Source organism: Oncorhynchus mykiss, chromosome 6 (genome assembly GCF_013265735.2).
Source record: "Oncorhynchus mykiss isolate Arlee chromosome 6, USDA_OmykA_1.1, whole genome shotgun sequence".
Classification (NCBI taxonomy): Eukaryota; Metazoa; Chordata; class Actinopteri; order Salmoniformes; family Salmonidae; genus Oncorhynchus; species Oncorhynchus mykiss.
Window position 1 is genome coordinate 38902479 of NC_048570.1, and position 20977 is coordinate 38923455.

A 20977-nucleotide genomic window follows, 5' to 3' on the forward strand; every position below is an offset into this window, starting at 1 on the left:
AATGAAAAAGTTAACAAAAAGACGCTACAACAAATTCAGGTAAGAAAATATATTTATTGTTGGATCTCTTTGAGTGTTAAGTTTTTCGTTTGTCAAACAACACAGTGGGGCATAAATGTATTTGTGTGACAGAAATGTTGAATAAAAACAAGAGCTGGAGCACACCCAGAGAACGCACACTTTATATATAATCTCCCAGTAATTTATTGGGTAAATCCCCAATGTTTCGGAATCAGGGCAGCCTTCTTCAGGGCAGAAATGTAACACAAACAATGTCGTACACAATTAATGATATCATTTCTATATTGTCTTTTTGTGGTCCTGTGGAGAAACATAAAAATCTACTTAAAGAAGACAAACGTTGCTCGTAGGGAGCGTTTCAAGACTGGTTGCAGCCCCCCCAGTAAGACAGATGAGCTGGGGAACTAGTTTGACCGGGATCATTGAAAGTCAGCAACCCAGGGAAGGTATCCCAGATGATGACCATTGGGACAGTTCAGATGCGGGACCGTTCCTCTCCTCATTTGGTTGGACACATTCATTCAACATGTGCCAATCCCGGACTGCAGGGAATATGTAATGTCGTCAGTTATCTCTTGCACTCCCAAAATAAAGAGGAGGCATATGATCACAATAGCCTGGAAGGGATAAAACTGGATGAAGGTCAGCCTGCTACATCTGCAGCAGCCAGAAGAAAAGGTCGTGCCACTAACCTGGGCCGGGGGACAAAAAAAAAAGAGCCTGAGCATGAGTATGTTTAACGAATGTGTTTAAAAGAAGATCATGATATGAAGATGCACATCCTTCATGTTGAGTCGGCTATGAAGGAGAAGGAGATAAACATGGACATGCCGCTGCTTCTTGTCAAACCAGCACCAGTCCGGGGTCCCGATATTTCCATTTATGAATTAAAACCATTTTTTTTGTCACCAATCCATGGCTATTGTTTTCTTCAATCACTTGAGCTATCTTTGTTGTGAGAAGTGCTCCATAGCAAAAGCACCTCTGCAGGCTATTGCTGTCATTGTCTGCCTCAAGCACGGGAACATCTGGGTCATCCTCATCTTCAATGTGAGGATGCTGTTTGAGGTCGTTGTGAAGCACTGCTGTTGCAATTATGACAACGCAGCATCTTCTTGGTTGGAAGCGCAATGTGTTTCTGAGACACTGGAAATGACTCTTCCATGCACCAAACATGCACTCCACTACACCTCTGGTGCGTATATGAGCTTGGTTGTACTGTTGTTGCTCAGGTCCTATTGCATGAAGATTGGAGGTGAACAAGAAGTTGGTCTGTGACTACCCACTGTCAGCAAGTAGGATTCCAAGATGCTGTCCTCCTTCATGCTGAGCATACAAAGAGGAGTTTGGAAAATCCTTGAGTCATGAGTTGTACCTTTCCAATGTGCAATAATGTTGGAGAACTGCAAATTTGGAGTGGACACACTTTGTACATTTATTGTGAACCAGTTTTTACGATTCCTGCACTCCTCAGCACCTGCTGTAAAGGGACACTTGGTGGGAATATGACATCCATCTATACAGCCAATGACTCCAGGGAAGTTCCCATATTCAATGAACTATACCTTGTGGGCAGCAGCATCAGGGATCTTGATGTAATTTTGTTTCAGTTCACATATAGCATTGCATACTTTGTGGACTATTTTGCATGCAGTCGTTTAACTTACACTACAGAAGTCTCCTGTTCACGATTGAAGGTTCCAGATGCCAAAAACCTCAAGGAGATCAGTACTTGTAGGGAGGGAGAGGTGGGCCTTCCCCTAAGAGAGTCAGGTGAAAGCCTTGGCTTAAGCAAACAAATGATGTCAGCTGCATTTTCTTTGTACATATGGAAGCGGTCACGTACATTTTATTTAATCAAAACCATTCACTGGGTTGCTCCTGTCTATAACTGCCTTTCTGTCTGGCCTTGGTGGTACTCTTTGATCATCATTGAAATAGTCCAACATCCCCGATGCTCCTCCCTCTTTTTCCCCTGCCCTGCTACAAAGTTTCTCCCTGCAGGCGGTAACTGAGTCCAAGGTGCTTAAGGAGCTCCTTAAACTTAACCCCCAAAAAACATATTTCTTCTTTAAGGCTGCTGCCCCTTAAATCGCCACGCCTATCTCTGGCCAAGCCTATCTCCTCTCTGGGAAGGTTCCCATTGCTTGTAAGGCAGCCACGGTTAGTCTTTAATTTAAAAGGGGGAGATCAAGCTGATCCTAACTGTTATGGGCCGATTTTTATTTTGCTCTGTTTATCAATGTGTTGGAAAAATGTATCAATAATCAACTGACTGTCTATCTTGATATAGTCGAAATTCATCCTTCACGTCATCACCTTCACATTGAAATTCGATGCTAATTTCATTAGGTTCTCTAAGGTTGGCTTAGTTCTGTAGGTGGTCTTTGTCCTTTCAATGTGGGGACCTCAAGTCCACACGTCCTCGGAACACAAAGTTACATTTTCGTCAAGGGCTTTATATAGGAGGGGAGAGAAGGGCGTGTTTCATTGTTTATAACCAATGCCTGTTCACATGGGCAGGGCCACTGAGTTGAGCATAGTTTACTATGACAAACCGTTCTCTCATTAAGAAGATAAATTATGTTTCATCTTTTCACAAATAGTTTCATATTTAAACATTTAAATTGCACAACAATTCCATGTGAATCTGATAACTATAATGTGCAGACTTTCCAAGATACAGTTTGTCATCCTATCATCAGTAATAAAGGTCTCAGACGTCAACTGATCTGGCATCATATTAATTTAGTACAAACGCATATTTTCAGCTGGTTGGATTACCGAAATATGGTTCCTTTCCCCCCACTTTTTGATGTTCCCAGACTCTCTATGTTTAACAAAGGCTTTTCAAGAGTCCTTCTGTAGAGTCAAGAGAGAGGAAACGGAGAAAGGTATTTATGGGAGGGTCATAAACCTCACCCACAGGCCAACGTCATATCAGGCCGGGGTCAAAACCGAGAGGACTATTAAAAAGAGAATAGAAAAGGAGTACAGGAAAACCACGCTGGTTGACTTGACTAAACATACAAGACGAACTGGCACAGAGAGACAAGAAACACAGGGATAAACACGCTGGGGAAAATAAGCGACACCTGGAGGGGGTGGAGACAATCACAGGAACAGGTGAAACAAAACAGGGTATGACAGCTTCCCACAGTTGTGTCAAATTGGCTGGATCTCCTTTGGGTGTTGGACCATTCTTGATTCACACGGGAAACTGTTGAGTGTGGGAAACCCAGCAGCATTGCAGTTCTTGACACACTCAAACCGGTGAGCCATGCACCTACAACCATACCATACCTACAACCATAAGTCACTTAAATGTTTTGTCTTGCCCATTCACGATTGTCTCAAGGCTTAAAAATAATTATTTAACCTGTCTCCTCCGCGTCATCTACACTGATTTAACAAGTGTCCTCAATAAGGTAGTATAGCTTTCACCTGGATTCACCTGGTGAGTCTATATCATGGAAAGAGCAGTTGTTGTTAATGTTTTGTATTCCTGGCTGATTATATTTCGTCCTAACCTGGTCCCAGATCTGTTTGTGGTTTTGCATACTCCACTGTCAATGTCAAGCCAAACATGGCAATTCCGTAAAGAGTTAGCAAGAGAGCTGAAACGTTGGCATGATAAAAATTACAGACCTCTACATGCTTTGTAAGTAGGAAACACTGCCGATTTTGCAGGTTGTCAAATACTTGTTCTCCCCACTGTATGTGTGCGCACGCCACGCGCACACACACACACACACACACATGGTGTGGTAGTATCTGTGTGTGTGCATGCATGTGTGCTTGAGTTGAGGTGCCCCACATTAACAAATACTACAGTTTACTATAAAATACTATAGTACTTACCATAGAATTATGTAGAAAACTGTAGTATACTATACTCCACACCTCGATTGTGTAGTGCTTACTATAGAATTGTGTAGTACATCATAGAATACTATACCACTACCCCTTGATCCCTTGATTAGTATAGCATATACTATAGTTTCTTAATTATAGTAATACTACAGTATTAATACTATACGAACATGTAAATAATACAGTTTATCATAGTCATGTCTGCAAAAACACTACATTGATTACTATAGTATATACAGTAAATATTGTTGTGGATTATTTAATGTTTAATGCCCAGTTCATTATCAAACTCACTATCACAGTGGCAAAGTGTCTCTCCAAAATGTCTGACAAGTCACGTGATGGGCCAGGTGGTCACCAGCTGAACATATTAAGATGGCCGCCATAACACACTACACCAAACAATTAATTGAACAGCAGTCATCATCTGAGGACCAGCAGTATGCGTCATTGACCAAAGGTGAGTTATTATCCAATATTTTCTCTTACTATGTACTTTGATTTGTTCTTTAGTATTGCTGCTTATAACACCCATTTGAGTAGCATTATATGGGAAATGTGTATTGATGAATTGTGCCAGGGCAATTGAAGCTATAGTGGATATGTTAACTGTCAATTGTTTCCTTTGTTCCTAGAGCCAGACATTCTATAACTTCAATGTCCTCTGATGATTGACCTGCCTAAATAAAACGTATCAAAGAGAAGTCCTGAATCTGGGTCTCTCTGACAGGAGCCCTTTGGTGGCCATCACTATTTACTAAAACCATACAGTCCTTTCAAAACTAGACAATTTCTTACATGGCCCTTCGTGTGGATTTGGTGGCTACCAAGGTGGATGGATACCAGACATTCTCATTTAGCCAGCTCTCTGCCAGACATATGGGCAGGACGAGCTGATGGGCAAACCCCTGTGCAACAGGCATCTCTGAACATGAAGTCCCTTAAGAGCACTTGTGGAGTCGGTGTCTAAAGCTGAAATGGAAGAGACGGAGAGATTAAGCAGCTTAGAAGCCAACTGCTCCAGTATGAAAGGCGCCATAGAAGGTGTCAGGAAATGCTTGACCACATTTCTTTATTTTTCTGGGAGGAGAGTGAGAACGGCCTCAGTCAGGAGAGTGGGCCTCTGGCTGGTCCCAGCACAACTGCTCCAAAACCAGAAACAGAACAAAACTTCTGACTCTGATGAGTCCTATGTCTCATTTTAAGGTTTGCAACCAGAGGAAGTGGAGCCTGGAACTCAAGATGGACTCCAAGAAGCAAACCTCTTCCTTGCATAATATGTACCTCTACTGCAAATCCGAAAGACGATCCCCCTCAGAGAGTGGTGTCCCGCTTAGACCCTGAAGTCCTACAACTAGGTAAACCCCAACCACAAGGTTCCAGCAGTCCTAACCTGTTATCATCAGTAGAGGGCACTTTCACTACATACAAGTTGTTCAGACTACCTACACCTTCAACCAGGCCTTCAGATCGGCAACCAGAACACTGAGGAGCATTGACAAATAATTTCGTACTCTCCTTCAGGCCTTACTTCTGTAGCTAGAGGGCGTTCAAGCTCAAGGGCAACTGTCTCACTCGCAGCCTGTCAATGCCTGAGGCCACCTAGGTCACTCTCAACCAGTCTCTGCTCAACATCAGCCAGTGTTCTTCCATCGGTTCCCAGTACCAGTCTATCCAGGTCACTCTCAGGAAGTTCTATACCCTGTTTCAAAGTCGGAGTACCCAGCTATCCCGCAGCAAGTTCCACATCCAGCTCCAAAGGAGTGTCTGCAGCCTCCTGGGGTCCAGGTCAGCAGATGGGTCCAACTTTGAATGCAAGTCACCCTCAGCCACTGTATGGGGCTCCTAAACCAGATTTCACCACTGACAGTTAAAAGGACTTTGTGAATCTGAAACGGGCACTGGACAATCTCCTTGACTGAGAAATACAAGTACCATGTCCTATTGGAACAGCTTAAGCTCCCTGAAGCATAGATTATTGGCCAGTCCAAATGTATCACCCTACACAGCTAGCATTCAGGCACTCCAGGTCCAGCATGGCCAACGTCATCAGCTCACTCAAAGTGAGATTGCTGCCCTCCTCATGGCCCAAGATGTGAAGGTTGGTGACTCTCAGGGGTTCCAGAGCTTTGCTCTACAAAGCAACATGCTCACCAGCAGATGGACGTCTTTGGAAGATCATTCTGGTTATAAGTTGAACTACTGTTTCCATGTTGACAGACTTCTCAGCAAACTGCCGAAGTGTCCCAGACTGCTTCATAGAGTTCCTACAGCTCAAGGGTGAACTAAACTCGACTAGCCTCAATCCCTACAATCTGCAAAACCTGCCAATGTGGCTTCAAGACACATTGGCTGGACCCTGCAAGGCTATGAGGGCCTTCCTTACCAGCTACACTCCAGTGCAACAGTGCCTTCTGTCTTCCCTGATTATGCCCTCTGACACCCTGTACTGACACCCTGTACTGTCAAGTGGAGATGCCAAGTTCACTGGTCCTTGATCCCAAGCCTTCTCGCAGAGATGCTGAAATGAACCTTCTCAGACAATGCCAGGCCACTAGCTGGACTGCCTGGTATGGCAACTGCTCGACCTCCGACCGCAAGGCGCTACAGAGGGTAGTGCATAAGGCCCAGTACATCACTGGTGCCAAGCTTCCTGCCACCCAGAACCTCTATACCAGGCGGTCGTCAGAGTCGCCCTAGTCATAGACTGTTCTCTCTGCTTCTGGCACGGCAAGCGGTACCAGAGCGCCAAGTCTAGGTCCAAAAGGCTTCTTAACAGCTTCTACCCCGAGACTCCTGAACAGCTATTCAAATGGCTATCCGGAGTATTTACATTGTCCCCACCCCCCATTTTTACGCTGCTGCTACTCTGTTTCATTATCCATGCATAGTCACTTTACCTCTATCTACATGTACATATTATCTCAATTACCCCGCATGTTGACCCTGTACCGATAGCCTCGCTACTGTTATTTTGTTAAGGGCTTGTAAGTAAGCATTTCACTGTAAGGTCTATACCTTGGCGCATGTGAGAAATTAACATTTAATTTGAGCACACAATCTCTGACATTCCAAATCCCGGATGCATCCCTGCCTCAAGTTGGCTTTGCCCTTGGCTCCATGGGGCGGCAGAGATGGTGCCGCAGTCAAGTGTTTGGACTTCATCTGTCAGTGTCAACCCACACTGCAATCCTGCCAAAAATGGACAAACCCTACCACTGGCTTGGTGGCCAAGAGATGACTTATCAGATGATGTTCTTGAACATTACTTTTGATGCTGTGTTGCCCTATAGTTTCTTATGGCTTCTTAGCTCTAGCACTTAGCATATAGTTCATTTACGTTTAAGCCAGTTCAGTATTGCTAGTTATAGCTCCCTTTTTGAGTAGCATTATATGGCAAAGTTGTATTGATGAATTGTGCCAGGGTTATTGTAGCTTATTGTGGATTTATGTTTAACGGCCATCTGTTTCCTTTGTTCCTAGAACCATACATACTACACTGAACAAAATTATAAACTCAACATGCAACAATTTCAAAGATTTTACTGAGTTACAGTTCATATAAGGAAATCAGTCAACTTAAATAAATTCATTAGAGCCTGATCCATGGATTTCACATGACTGGGAAAACAGATATGCATCTGTTGGTCACAGATACCTTAAAACAAGGGAAGGGGCGTAGATCAGAAAACCAGTCAGTATCTGGTGTGACCAGCATTTGCCTAATACAGTGCGACACATCTCCTTCGCATAGAGTTGATCAGGCTGATTGTGGCCTTTGGAATACTGTCCCACTCTTCTTCAATGGCTGTGTAAAGTTGCTGGATATTGGCGGGAAGTGGAACACACTGTTGTACATGTTGATACAGAGCATTCCAAACATGCTCAGTTGGGGACAGGCCATGGCGTAAGCAGGCCATGGATGAACTGGGACAATTTCAGGTTCCAAGAATTGTGTACAGATCTTTGTGACATGGGGCCATTCATTATCGTGCTGAAACATGAGGTGATGGTGGTGGATGGGCCTCAGGATTTCATCATGGTATCTCTGTGCATTCAAATTGCCATTGATAAAATGCAATTGTGTTTGTTGTCCGTACCTTAAGCCTGCCAATACCATAACCCCACTGCCACAATGGGGCACTCTGTTCACAACGTTGACATCAGCAAACCGCTCGCCCACACAACACAGAATATGGCGTCTGCTATCTGCTCGGTATAGTTGAAACCAGGATTAATCCATGAAGAGCACACTTCTCCAGCGTGCCAGTGGTCATCTAAGGTGAGCATTTGCACGCCAAAATTGGTTAAGACGCCGAACTGCAGTCAGGTCAAAACCCTGGTGAGGACGATGAGCATGCAGATGAGCTTCCCTAAGATGGTTGTGCAATCCCACAGTTTCATTAGCTGTCTGGGTGGCTGGTCTCAGATGATCCCGCAGGTGAAGAAGCCAGATGTGGTTGTCCTAGGCTGGCGTGCTTAAATGTGTACTGCCAAAACTCTTTATTAGGCTAGTGAAATGACCATTAAATTATCTGGCAACAGCTCTGGTGGACATTCCTGCAGTCAGCATGCCAATTGCACACTGCCTCAACTTGAGACATCTGTGACATAATTGCACATTTGAGTGGTATTGTCCCCAGCACAAGGTGCACCTGTGTCATGATATGCCAAACCGGTCAGGTGGATGCATTATCTTGACAAATGAGAAATGCTCACTAATGGGGGATGTAAACAAATTTGTGCACAAAATTTGAGAGAAATAAGCTTTTTCTGCATATGGAACATTTCTGGGATCTTTTACTTCAGCTCAAGAAACATGGGACCAGCACTTTACACATATCGTTTTATATTATTGTTCAGTATATATTCTTTAACTTCAATGTCCTCTGACAATTGACCTGCCTAAAATAAAACGTCTTAAAGAGAAGTCATGAATTTGAGTCCCTCTTAAGGGAGCCTTTTTCACCATTCACTAAAACCAGCCATACAGTCTTTTCAAAACTAGACAATTTCTCACAAATAATATTAAAGTGTTCAAAGCATAGTATACTGTTGTATTTTCATGTGGGTACTCTGAAATTCAATTTAAAAGATGATATGCCTGTCATTAAAAAAAAGTCCAAGGGCTGAGAGTGTTTGTGAGCGTGAAACAGCATGGTAAGTGTTGCAAATCTGAGTTGGCTTAAAATGTGTCCACCGACAGCTCAATACTCCCTGAGTCATGATCAGAAGAGACAGAACACTTGCAGAGGCAGACGTAGTCGCAGGGCAAGGAAAAACACATCTGAGAGCTGATGGATAAGACATGGCGTTCCAGGGTCAAGGCGACCCCATTACTAGAATTTAGACCAGCTCTGTCACATCCTGTGGGACAGATATCGGTGTTAGACCATTCTTGAGAGATGTGGGGGGGGGGGGGGGGGGGGGGGAATAGAGATTGATTGATTGGGGACAGAGCATCTAGACCAGGCCACATGGTGAGCCACTCACCTCTCCTCAGGATTCCAGGTTCAACTAGGCCAGTATAAGAAGATAAATACATAACACAGAGGATGAGAGGACTAAAAACTAGAGTACTAATGGTCAATAGGGAATTGTAATTAGGAGTTGGGTTTCAGTTCAACAGCTGTTTAGAATCTGTGGAATGTCCCTCCTGAACTCAGCTACAGTGGGGCAAAAAAAGTATTTAGTCAGCCACCAATTGTGCAAGTTCTCCTACTTAAAAAGATGAGAGAGGCCTGTAATTTTCATCATAGGTACACTTCAACTATGACAGACAAAATGAGAAAAAATATCCAGAAAATCACATTGTAGGATTTTTAATGAATTTATTTGCAAATTATGGTGGAAAATAAGTATTTGGTCACCTACAAACAAGCAAGATTTCTGGCTCTCACAGACCTGTAACTTCTTCTTTAAGAGGCTCCTCTGTCCTCCACTCGTTACCTGTATTAATGGCACCTGTTTGAACTCGTTATCAGTATAAAAGACACCGGTCCACAACCTCAAACAGTCACACTCCAAACTCCACTATGGCCAAGACCAAAGAGCTGTCAAAGGACACCAGAAACAAAATTGTAGACCTGCACCAGGCTGGGAAGACTGAATCTGTAATAGGTTAGCAGCTTGGTTTGAAGAAATCAACTGTGGGAGCAATTATTAGGAAATGGAAGACATACAAGACCACTGATAATCTCCCTCGATCTGGGGCTCCACGCAAGATCTCACCCCTTGGGGTCAAAATGATCACAAGAACGGTGAGCAAAAATCCCAGAACCACATGGGGGGACCTAATGAATGACCTGCACAGAGCTGGGACCAAAGTAACAAAGCCCACCATCAGTAATACACTACGCCGCTAGAGACTCAAATCCTGCAGTGCCAGACGTGTCCCCCTGCTTAATTAAAGCCAGTACATGTCCAGGCCCGTCTGAAGTTTGCTAGAGAGCATTTGGATGATCCAGAAGAAGATTGGGAGAATGTCATATGGTCAGATGAAACCAAAATATAACTTTTTCGTAAAAGCTCAACTCATCGTGTTTGGAGGACAAAGAATGCTGAGTTGCATCCAAAGAACACCATACCTACTGTGAAGCATGGGGGTGGAAACATCACGCTTTGGGGCTGTTTTTCTGCAAAGGGACCAGGACGACTGATCCGTGTAAAGCAAAGAATGAATGGGGCCATGTATCGTGAGATTTTGAGTGAAAACCTCCTTCCATCAGCAAGGGCATTGAAGATGAAACGTGGCTCGGACTTTCAGCATGACAATGGTCCCAAACACACCGCCCGGGCAACGAAGGAGTGGCTTCGTAAGAAGCATTTCAAGGTCATGGAGTGGCCTAGCCCGTCTCCAGATCTCAACCCCATAGAACATCTTTGGAGGGAGTTGAAAGTCTGTGTTGCCCAGCAACAGCCCCAAAACATCACTGCTCTAGAGGAGATCTGCATGGAGGAATGGGCCAAAATACCAGCAACAGTGTGTGAAAACCTTGTGAAGACTTACAGAAAACGTTTGACTTCTGTCATTGCCAACAAAGGGTATATAACAAAGTATTGAAATAAACTTTTGTTATTGACCAACTACTTATTTTCCACCATAATTTGCAAATAAATTCATAAAAAATCCTACAATGTGATTTTCTGGATTTTTTTTCTTCTGTACATTGAGTCGGGAGCAGGGTGCTTGTTATTTGTCAATTGGCCCAGTGGTACTGCAATGACTTCTGATTGGTCAACCCCAGGCTAGGGTGGGGTGGGGGTTTATAAATGGCATCCTGTTCCTTTGTTGGTTGGAGAAAAGCTGAGGACAGGGGAGACTGAACGTCTGTCTCCCAGCATAACATCTATGACTTGTCCTTCTCAAATAAAACTATTTTTCTCCCCCTGATTTGCTTTGGAGTTAGTGTTATTGAAGAATAACATCAACTGCTAACACCAGTCACAGCGGGAGAGCCACAAACCACACTCAGCATCAGTCACCAAGTGGTATTTCATCCAAAATAAGCCTTACGTAACACACCACTCTAGCCTAACCGTTCTGCTCGAGGAGAGGTGAGTAATTTCTCTGCCAATTTCAGTGGCTCATTTGGATCTGTGACTCATGGCAGCTTGCTTCAGGCTCTGACTGTCTCCACAATGGGGAGTAAACACCTTTGACTGGTACTTTGTCTCAACCAGGTGGCCAGGGCCAATAAAGAGATATCACATAATTGCAGTTATGGTAACACAATTTGAAAAGAGTTATTGTAATTTATAGAGCTTCCTGTAGTTCTAAAATAACAATTTTAATTATATGTATTCAATTGTAGACGGCAGGCGATGAATGCTATTTGAGTACTGATGCCTCCTGCCTCTGGGTTCAGTGTGAGCAGCCACAGCTCTGTTGGACGCTTGATGTGTGAAAATGCTCCAGCTCTGTCACTTCCCAATTACAGGCAAGAGTTGAAAAAGCCACCTCAGCAGCTTTCCTATCCACACACTGTTCTCTCTCTCTCTCTCTCTCTCTCTCTCTCTCTCTCTCTCTCTCTCTCTCTCTCTCTCTCTCTCTCTGTCTCTCTCTCTCTCTCTCACCCCGAAGCAATTAAAACACCCTGATTAGGTAGATGAGTAGTGTAATCAGAGCGTAAACCTGTGAATGAGCTCAGCTGGAACGACAGAGACAACATAGCAGAATACCTTCTTACATTAAGCGTATAAATGATGTGAGGAACCAATTATATGTGTTATATGTGAAGTGGTATGAAGAATGAATTCATGTTGAGTTCAATATTTGAACCCTGCTGACAGTCTGAGGTGGGGTTCAACCAGCATTCATACTGCGTGACAGGCTGACGGCATTAAAATCATTGGGTTTAGATGGGACATTTTCCCCCAAAATGTTTAAAACCATCTTGCAACTAGACCCAGATGTCATGTCTTGCATCAGCCAGGAGTATATGTGAGTCAAGATGCTGAGCGGAGGGGAAACACGGATCGAAATGCAGCCTGGTCACATGGTCACACCTAATGCCCTGCAAACTGTTGACTCTCTCTCGCTGGCCATTAGAAAAGAAACAAACTGAGACCAACTCAAAGAAAAAAATTACTCCGCAGCAGAGAGAAGGTACGTCAGTTCAGCTGTCAGTTCTCTTGTCTCTTCTCTCCATCTCTCTGTTTTCCTCCCCTCCCCTGGGCCTGGTAATGTGCCATAGAGGCAGGTTTCTACAAAGTGAGAGAGGAGAGCTGACTGAGCATATTGGAGAGGAATAGAATCCAAAATGTAGAGAGACACTGAACGAACAGGAAAGCTAACAGTATATCTCTCCTTGGGGTCTATAAAGAATGTATATTTCTATACAAAGAACTATAGCTACCTTTGCGGAAAAGAGGAACTTAGTAATAAAGCCTAACTTCTGACGTTCAGAACTACAGGGGAGATCAAGGGGAGACCAGAGAGAAGCTTTATCCTACATAGCTGGCCTGGGGGTGAGGATTAACAGTAAAAGTTAGTTACACGGTTATTAAGGATTTAAAAGTCGGTTGAACACACACTGGCCAATTCATGGTAGATTTAACTAATTACTTTACAACACAGGAAATGCATCACCTCACGTGATAATCTAGCAGAATGAATAAAACATGAACCGAGTAAAAGTTGGGGGGATAAAAAGAAAGAATAAAATATGAATATATATTAGAAGATAAGGCCGGTCTTTACCATAATCTGACAGACGGATAAAGTCTTCTGGATCGATGAGGATTTGCCTAATGAAAGGGACTGACATCCCATTTTCCTTATAGTAACTACATCAGCAGTATCCTGAGGTCCAGAGGTTGCACTGTAGTAGATATATTTACGGAATGCTAGCATTAGTGTCCATGGCTTATTACACTGTGTCAGTGTCCTCCCTTCCCAGGGGTCTGTGCTTGTGGGCCATTGCGCTCTCTCCAGTGCCATCATAGAGTTATTACCATCCTAATGGCAAGAGAGGTGGAGGGTGCCCCAAATGGCCCTGTAAACTAGGGCTGGGTTGTGGAGATTGGAAGAACCATACATGGAATAAGAGGCCGGTAGAAGCTGCTACAGAATGTCTGGTCAGAACAAGGAATGAGGCAGAATGTCCAGGTTAAGGGGTTTTGCTGAAGGAACATGTCCACATTCACACACATCTGACCTCTCTTGGTTCAGATAACTGAGAACTGACATTAATTGTGGTTCTGGAAATAAAAAGGAAAATAAACGTACAGTAGGCTATAGCACTGCTATGACATGCATGAAATGGCTGTGCAATCTTTGTCCCGAGTGGCGCCCTATTCCCTATATAGCATACCTTTTTTGATCAGGGCCCATACGGCCTATATGTGGGTCAAGATGCTGAGAGGAGGGGATCCATTTGGGACAAAGTGATGCATGGTGCTGCCTGCTTACACACTGCACACAAGCATTTTGCTACACCCGCAATAACATCTGCTAAACACGTGTATGTGACCAATAAACATGGATTTTGTCCACTTTATTAGCAAGAATTGGTCTGTGTGCTCAGTGCTGGCTGGTGTCTTATGTGATTATACCTGGCAGGGTATATCACGTAAGACACTCTGTAACGGATCTCATCCTCTTCTGAGGATCGGAGGACCAAAACGCAGCGTGGTAAGTGTCCATAATGTTTAATAAAAACAACAGAACACTGGAACAAGACAAAATAACGTGCATCAACGAAACAGTCCCGTGCCGTCGAACAAACACTGACACGGAAGACAAACACCCACGAAACACAGGTGGAAAAAAGGCTGCCTAAGTATGATTCTCAATCAGAGACAACTAACGACACCTGCCTCTGATTGAGAACCATACTAGGCCGAACACAGAAACCAACATAGAAAAACAAACATAGACTGCCCACCCCAACTCACGCCCTGACCATACTAAACAAAGACAAAACAAAGGAACTAAGGTCAGAACGTGACACTTTCAGCCTATGTGTGTGAAAAGTGATGTGGAAATATGTCAGTCTGGTATTGTATACTGGACAATCTGTTGATGCTCATAACCCAGCCAGTGCAGGAAGCTGTGCCTCTAATACAGCAGTAGGCAACTAGATTCAGCCGCAGATGGTCGGGGGCCGGAACATAATTTGAATCATTTTTACACTGCTAAGTGATCACAACTAGGCACAAAAAAATCTTGAGAAATGATCACATCTCTTTTTTTATGGGAGTACTTGGTGAACAGATTTCCTAAATGAAACACTTTTAGCTGAATACCATTTTGGGGGAAAAAATACTCAAATCTGTTGCCTACCCCTGCTCTATAATATATCTATAACATATTTTTATATCAGTGAGGGATGGTGAGGACTAGTGAGGGTGGATGGCTTTAGGGCATGATAACACTGTAGAAGCATTCAATTCCCTCTGTCTCAGCCTGAATCTATTCCGAGGCCCTGTCCCAAATGGCAATCTATTCCCTATATAATGCACTACTTTTGACCAGGGCTCATAAGGTAGTAGTGAATTGTGTAGGGAAGAGGGTGCCATTTGAGACACACACTGAGCTCTGTTCTCTGTACTCTTCTCCCCTCTCTGACCCCCACACAGTAAAGACCTGATTGATGATTGATCTGACCATTATGACGTGTATCTGGGTTCAACCCAATTAACCTTCAAACCCCAAGTACAGGAGTGGTGGGAGAACGGTTAGGGTGCGGTGGGGGAGCGACAGGGCCCTGACAGGTTCACCAATGGCTGAGTCTGAAATGGCATCCTCATTTATTTCCTACATAGGGCACTACTTTTGACCAGAGCCCTATGGGTCAAAAGTAATGCACTATATATGTAATAGGGTGCCATTTGTGACACATCCATATGCTTGCTGGGGTGCATCAGGCATCTATCATACACACTCTTCAGGGAGGGTGAAGGATGGTTATTGAGCTCAGCAGTGGTGGTAGGTGGAGTACATCCATATTCTCAGAATTTCACCTCCAATACCTAGATAGCAGCCCCCATTTACACCACTCAAATCGATGTTGTACTGCTGATGAAAATGTCCTGCATAAGTTCAAATATTGATTGTTTTTCAAAACCATCTTCTGTTATATAATGTACTGATCTAAAATCTTAACCAAGGAAACAAATCCAATGTAAGGATTTTTCTGTCATTGGATTCCTTGGGCATTTTTTCAGGTCCAAACAGTGTAAAATATATATATATATATATATATATATATACACACACTTCTGGTCAAGATTTTTATTTTATTTGTACTATTTTCTACATTGTAGAAGGGGAAATGCAAGACAAAAGATTGAAGTTCCTTTTAACGGGGTATGGCAGTAAGTGCCAGGCGCCCCGGTTTGAGTGTGTCAAGAACTGCAATGCTGCTGGGTTTTCAACGCTCTACCTTGTAGAGTCCATGCCCCGACAAATTGAGACTCTTCTGAGGGCAAAAGAGGATGCAACTCAATACTAGGAAGGTGCTCCTAATGTTTTGTACATTCACTGTACAGTATACATAAAAAAGTATGTGGACAACCCTTCAAATTAGTGGATTTAGCTAATTCAGCCAAACCCGATGCTGACAGGTGTATCAGCCACTCAGCCGCACAGTGGTAAGCCACACAAACTCACAGAATGGGACCACCGAGTGATGAAGAAAGTAGCGCTTAAAAATTGTGTGTCCTCAATTGCAACACTCACTACCGAGTTCCAAACTGCCTCTGGCAGCAACAGCAGCACAGAACTGTTCGTCGGGAGCTTCATGAAATGGGTTTCCATGGCTGAGCAACCACACACAAGCCTAAGATCACCATGAGCAATGCCAAGCGTAGGCTGGAGTGTTGTAAAGCTCGTCACCATTGGACTCTGGAGCAGTGGAAACACAGAGGCATATGAGCTGGGGGACTTGTTGACCGGGATCCCTGATAGCCAGCAACCCCTGTAAGGCATCCCCGATGATGACCATTTGGACAGTTTAGATGGGGGACCGTTCCTCTCCTCATTTGGTTGGACACATTCATTTAACATGTGTATTTATGACAATGCAGAATCTTCTTGGTTGGAAGCGCAATGTGTTTCTGAGACACCATACACCAAACATGCGCTCCACTACACTTATGGTGCGTATATGTGCTTGGTTGTACTGTTGTTGCTCAGGTCATATTGCAGGAAGAAAGTGGGTGAACAAGAAGTTGGTCTGTACATACTGTATGTACCCACTGTCACCAAGTAAGATTCCACTATGTTGTCCTCCTGAGCATGAAAAGAGGAGTTTTGGAAAATCCTTTCAATGTGCAACGATGTTGGAGAACTGCAAATTGTGAGTGCACACACTTTGTCCATTGATTGAGAACCAGTATTTACTCATCCTGTACTCCTCAGCACCTGCTGTAGAGGGACAATTGATGGGATTATGACATCCATCTATACAGCCAATGACTCGAGGGAAGTTCCCATATTCCATAAACTCTACCTTGTAGTTGGCTTGGGCAGCAGCATCGGGGATCTTGATGTACTGTAATTGTCTTTCAGTTCACATATCGCATACACAGCCCCTGTAGGGAAGGAGGGATGGCCATTCCCCTAAGAGAGTCAGACGAAGTCCTTGGCTCAAGCAAACAAATGTCAGCTGCATTTTCTTTTGTACGGAAACGTTACAGAAATCGATTTCATCAAAATCATTCTATAACCTTCTGTCTATAACCGCCCTTCTGTCTGGTCTTGGTGGTGCTCTTTGATCATCGTTGAAGAAGTCCGGGTAATCCATTTTCCTCCATTGCCAAGGTAAACCTGGGGGCCACCTCCCGAGTGGCGCAGTGGTCTAAGGCACTGCATCACAGTTGCTAGCTGTGCCACTAGAGATCCTGTTTCGAGTCCAAGCTCTGTCGCAGCCGGCTGCAACAGGGAGACCCATGGGGCAGCACACAATTGTCCGGGTTAGGGGAGGGTTTGGCCGGCAGAGTCGTCCCTGTCCCATCATGCTCCAGCGACTCCTGTGGTAGGCCGGGTGCATACACAATGACACAGTCGCCAGGTGTGCGGTGTTTCCTCTGACACATTGATGTGACTGACTTCTGGGTTAAGTGGGCATTGAATCAAGAAGCAGTGCGGCTTGGTTGGGTCGTGTTTTGGAGGATGCATGGCTCTCGACCTTTGAGTCTCCGTATCGGGAGTTGCAGCGATGAGACAAGACTGTAACTACCAATTGGCCTCTGGCCAGGTTTAATTTAAGGCTTCATTTAGATCTAGATTAACTCTAATCATCCTTATGGAAATCAAACTTTTTAAATCTACCTTGGCAAGTCTGAGACTTTTTTAAACCTGGGAAATGCCATTTCAGTTAGTCCAGTTTAAAAGTGCAATTGAGTCTAGGATTAGGCTTAATCTGTATCCACGAAACCGCCCCAATGAGTCTGTCTATTGAGAAGAAAATTCACGCAGCACATGTACCTGAATGCATTCATGACTCTTTTCTATGTCCACTAAAATGACAATATTTTTCCTGAATTACATTGTGAAAGCCTAAGATTGTAATATTATATTTTAGAAATTAGCTAAACATGTTGGAAATAGAACTGGCTTTTAAATGATACCCACCTGATCCAGATTGTGATTTATAATGGACCGTTTTTGGATTGCGCAATGAACAACAATCATTTTGTGATGGTGGGGATGCAGGGTTGTGTTCCAAACAAAACAACTACAAGTGTGCTTGCTCTAGTTCCTCAACGGCACAGCTAGGAGAGCTCAAAAAAGCATCTTATAGTTGAAGACTCTTCTTTGAGTCAAAACGGTGCATTGAAATTGCTTTGGAACTGTGCACACTCTGGAGAGATGTGTGGCCATTTGGAGTCACAAGTTAGTCCTCTCACTCAAACCATTGTATTTTTCTTGTTGTCCTATGTTGCACCTACCCCACATTTTCCAGGAATATTCTTATCATGTTACCGAATGTATCCAGATTAATTATAGATTTCGTTATCAACAAATGCAGCGAAAGGTATAGTAAATGTAAAAGGCACATAAAATCAGCAGTGTAATGTCTGGATTCAGTCTTGTGTCAGGTGAACTGTTCTCATCACCTTTAGTCTAATAATTTTCACATAATCTCCAAACGGTTCCCTTTCAATTGCTACCATAGTTCTGCATATTTCTTCTATAAGAAACATTTCAATTTATCCCGATCCATATAGGCCATTTCCCTTGAGTATAAAGGGTTAAGATTTAAGGGTCTTACAGGACTATAAAGCCTTCTCTATGGCCTCCATTCCTCAGCTGTGAGGTGTGAAGTGGACCTGGAGGGTCAGGACCCCAGTATTTTGTCCAAAATGGCACCCTTTAACCTATATAGTGCACTACTTTTGACCAGGGTCTGGACAAAAGTAGTGTACTACATAGGGAATAGGGTGTCATTTGGGGCCGCAGTCTATGAGGAAAGTGCAATGAAGCAGTGCCCTTGGTAGGACTGGGGCCCGGGGGGAGAGGCAGGAGGTAGTGTAGTGTGGAATATAGCACCCTTCATCAGTGAAGACAGCAGAAAGGTTGAAGCAGTCTGTCATATGATCACCCATCTTACTGTCCCTGATTCATACAGGCTGTAAATGCCTGGTGAAACCTACAACCTAGGAGACATGCCTGCTATAAAAGTGCTTATAAATGCCATTCTTCACTCCAATCTGAGCCATGCATGCATGCACACAGGCACGTACACACACACGCACGCAGGCACACACACACAGGCACACATGCAGACATTCACACATACAAGAACACAAATGGAAGTGCACACGCACACACAAACAAAGAGATGCACGTGTCTGTGTACAGGTAAAGAGATGTGTTTGTGTACAGATACTGTACAGTTATCCATAGGAAATCACTCTTGCTGCGTGTGGTTGAACGTCTTTGACGAGGCACAGAAAACACTCTGAGCTAATGGAAAACCCTGACTCATTATTTTTAATTATTAATATCCCTGGGGACCTTTTTCAAATGTGTTGCCAAAAGCCACAACACCAATTAAACACCAACACTCTGAGAATGTCACGTAAATCCAATCGTGTGCCCTTTGAGGAATGTTAACTTTGGGGCTTACGACAGAGGGAGGAGAGTGGCCCAGATTCAGACAGACGTGTCATGGCTTGTTTCTCCCCCCCTGTTCCCTCTACCTGCTAATGAAAGACTCTAGCCAGCCAGCCAATCTCTAGCCAGCCAGCCAATCCCATGAGTGCTCACCATCACTTTGTTCTTGTTTTGCAGTGTTGGTCTCAGCAGCTCCATCCTCCATCTCCCTTCAACAGTTGTGTAAAGTAGTAAAGCAAAATACTTTAAAGTACTACTTAAGTCGTTTTGGGGGTATCTGTACTTTACTCTTTATATATTTTTATTCCACTACATTCCTAAAGAAAATAAAGGTATGTTTTACTCCCGTACATTTCACCTGACACCAAAAAGGACTTGTTAAATTTTGAATGCTGAGGCAGGAGAGAGTTATGGTCCAATTCACACAGCTATCAATATAACGTGTTGTCATCCCTACTGCCTCTGATCTGGCGGACTCACAAAACATATATACTGCGTAAGCTATTTCTCAGCCTTTGACTCAGTTGTCAATTGCATAAAACACTTTTTTCAAAACACTACACACAATCCTCTACCTAAAACACAAACATCTAACAGGAAGTGACTTGCTTTCCTTTTCCAAACACAACCAATCAAAATGCTACACTTATTCACCAGGTCACACACACACTCCTCACATGTGCGAACACTAATAGCTTAACTGATCACTCACCAAACACTGCTTTACTGTAGTATAGGCCTATAAATAGGTCAAAGGTCAGATTACCTGTTTTGAACAATGGATGCCAACAATGGACAGAGAGCAAGAGGAGTAGGAGGGAGAGGAAGAGGAAGAAGAGGACAAGGGCAAAGAAGAGAAGGAAGGAGAGCCATCTCTGATGAGATTAGGGCAACACTTGTTGATCATGTGATCAACCACGGTTTGACCATGAGAGAGGCTGGACTGAGAGTCCAGCCCAACTTGAGTCGATTTACAGTGGCGTCCATAATTCGAACCTTCAGAAATTAGAACAGGTATGCAACTATATAATGACTATTTTAGCATTACAGTAATGTACTGTAAAATATGTATGACTGCATAGTATTGCATAAACATTTGTAACTCTAAGCCATCCATTTACTGCACTGCATTGAATGAATGAGGTTGGTTATCATGCTGTACTACATTTTTTTGTACATCGTTTACAGTTCCTATGCTGAACACATACTGTGTTTGAATTCTGTACAGAGTGGAAAGGCAAAGACATCATGGAGGACGAGGACGCTTGTTTACAGATGTACAAGAGACTGCAATTATAAATATGGTTTTGGCCAACAATGCAATTAGGATTCGAGAGATAAGAGAGCATATCTTGACTAATGACACCATATTTAACAACATCAATGCTGTAAGCCTGTCGACCATACAACACATCTTCCAACTGCACCGAGTGACGATGAAACAACTTTACAAGGTGCCATTTGAGAGAAACTCTGACAGAGTCAAGAATATGCGACATGACTTTGTAGAGGTATGTA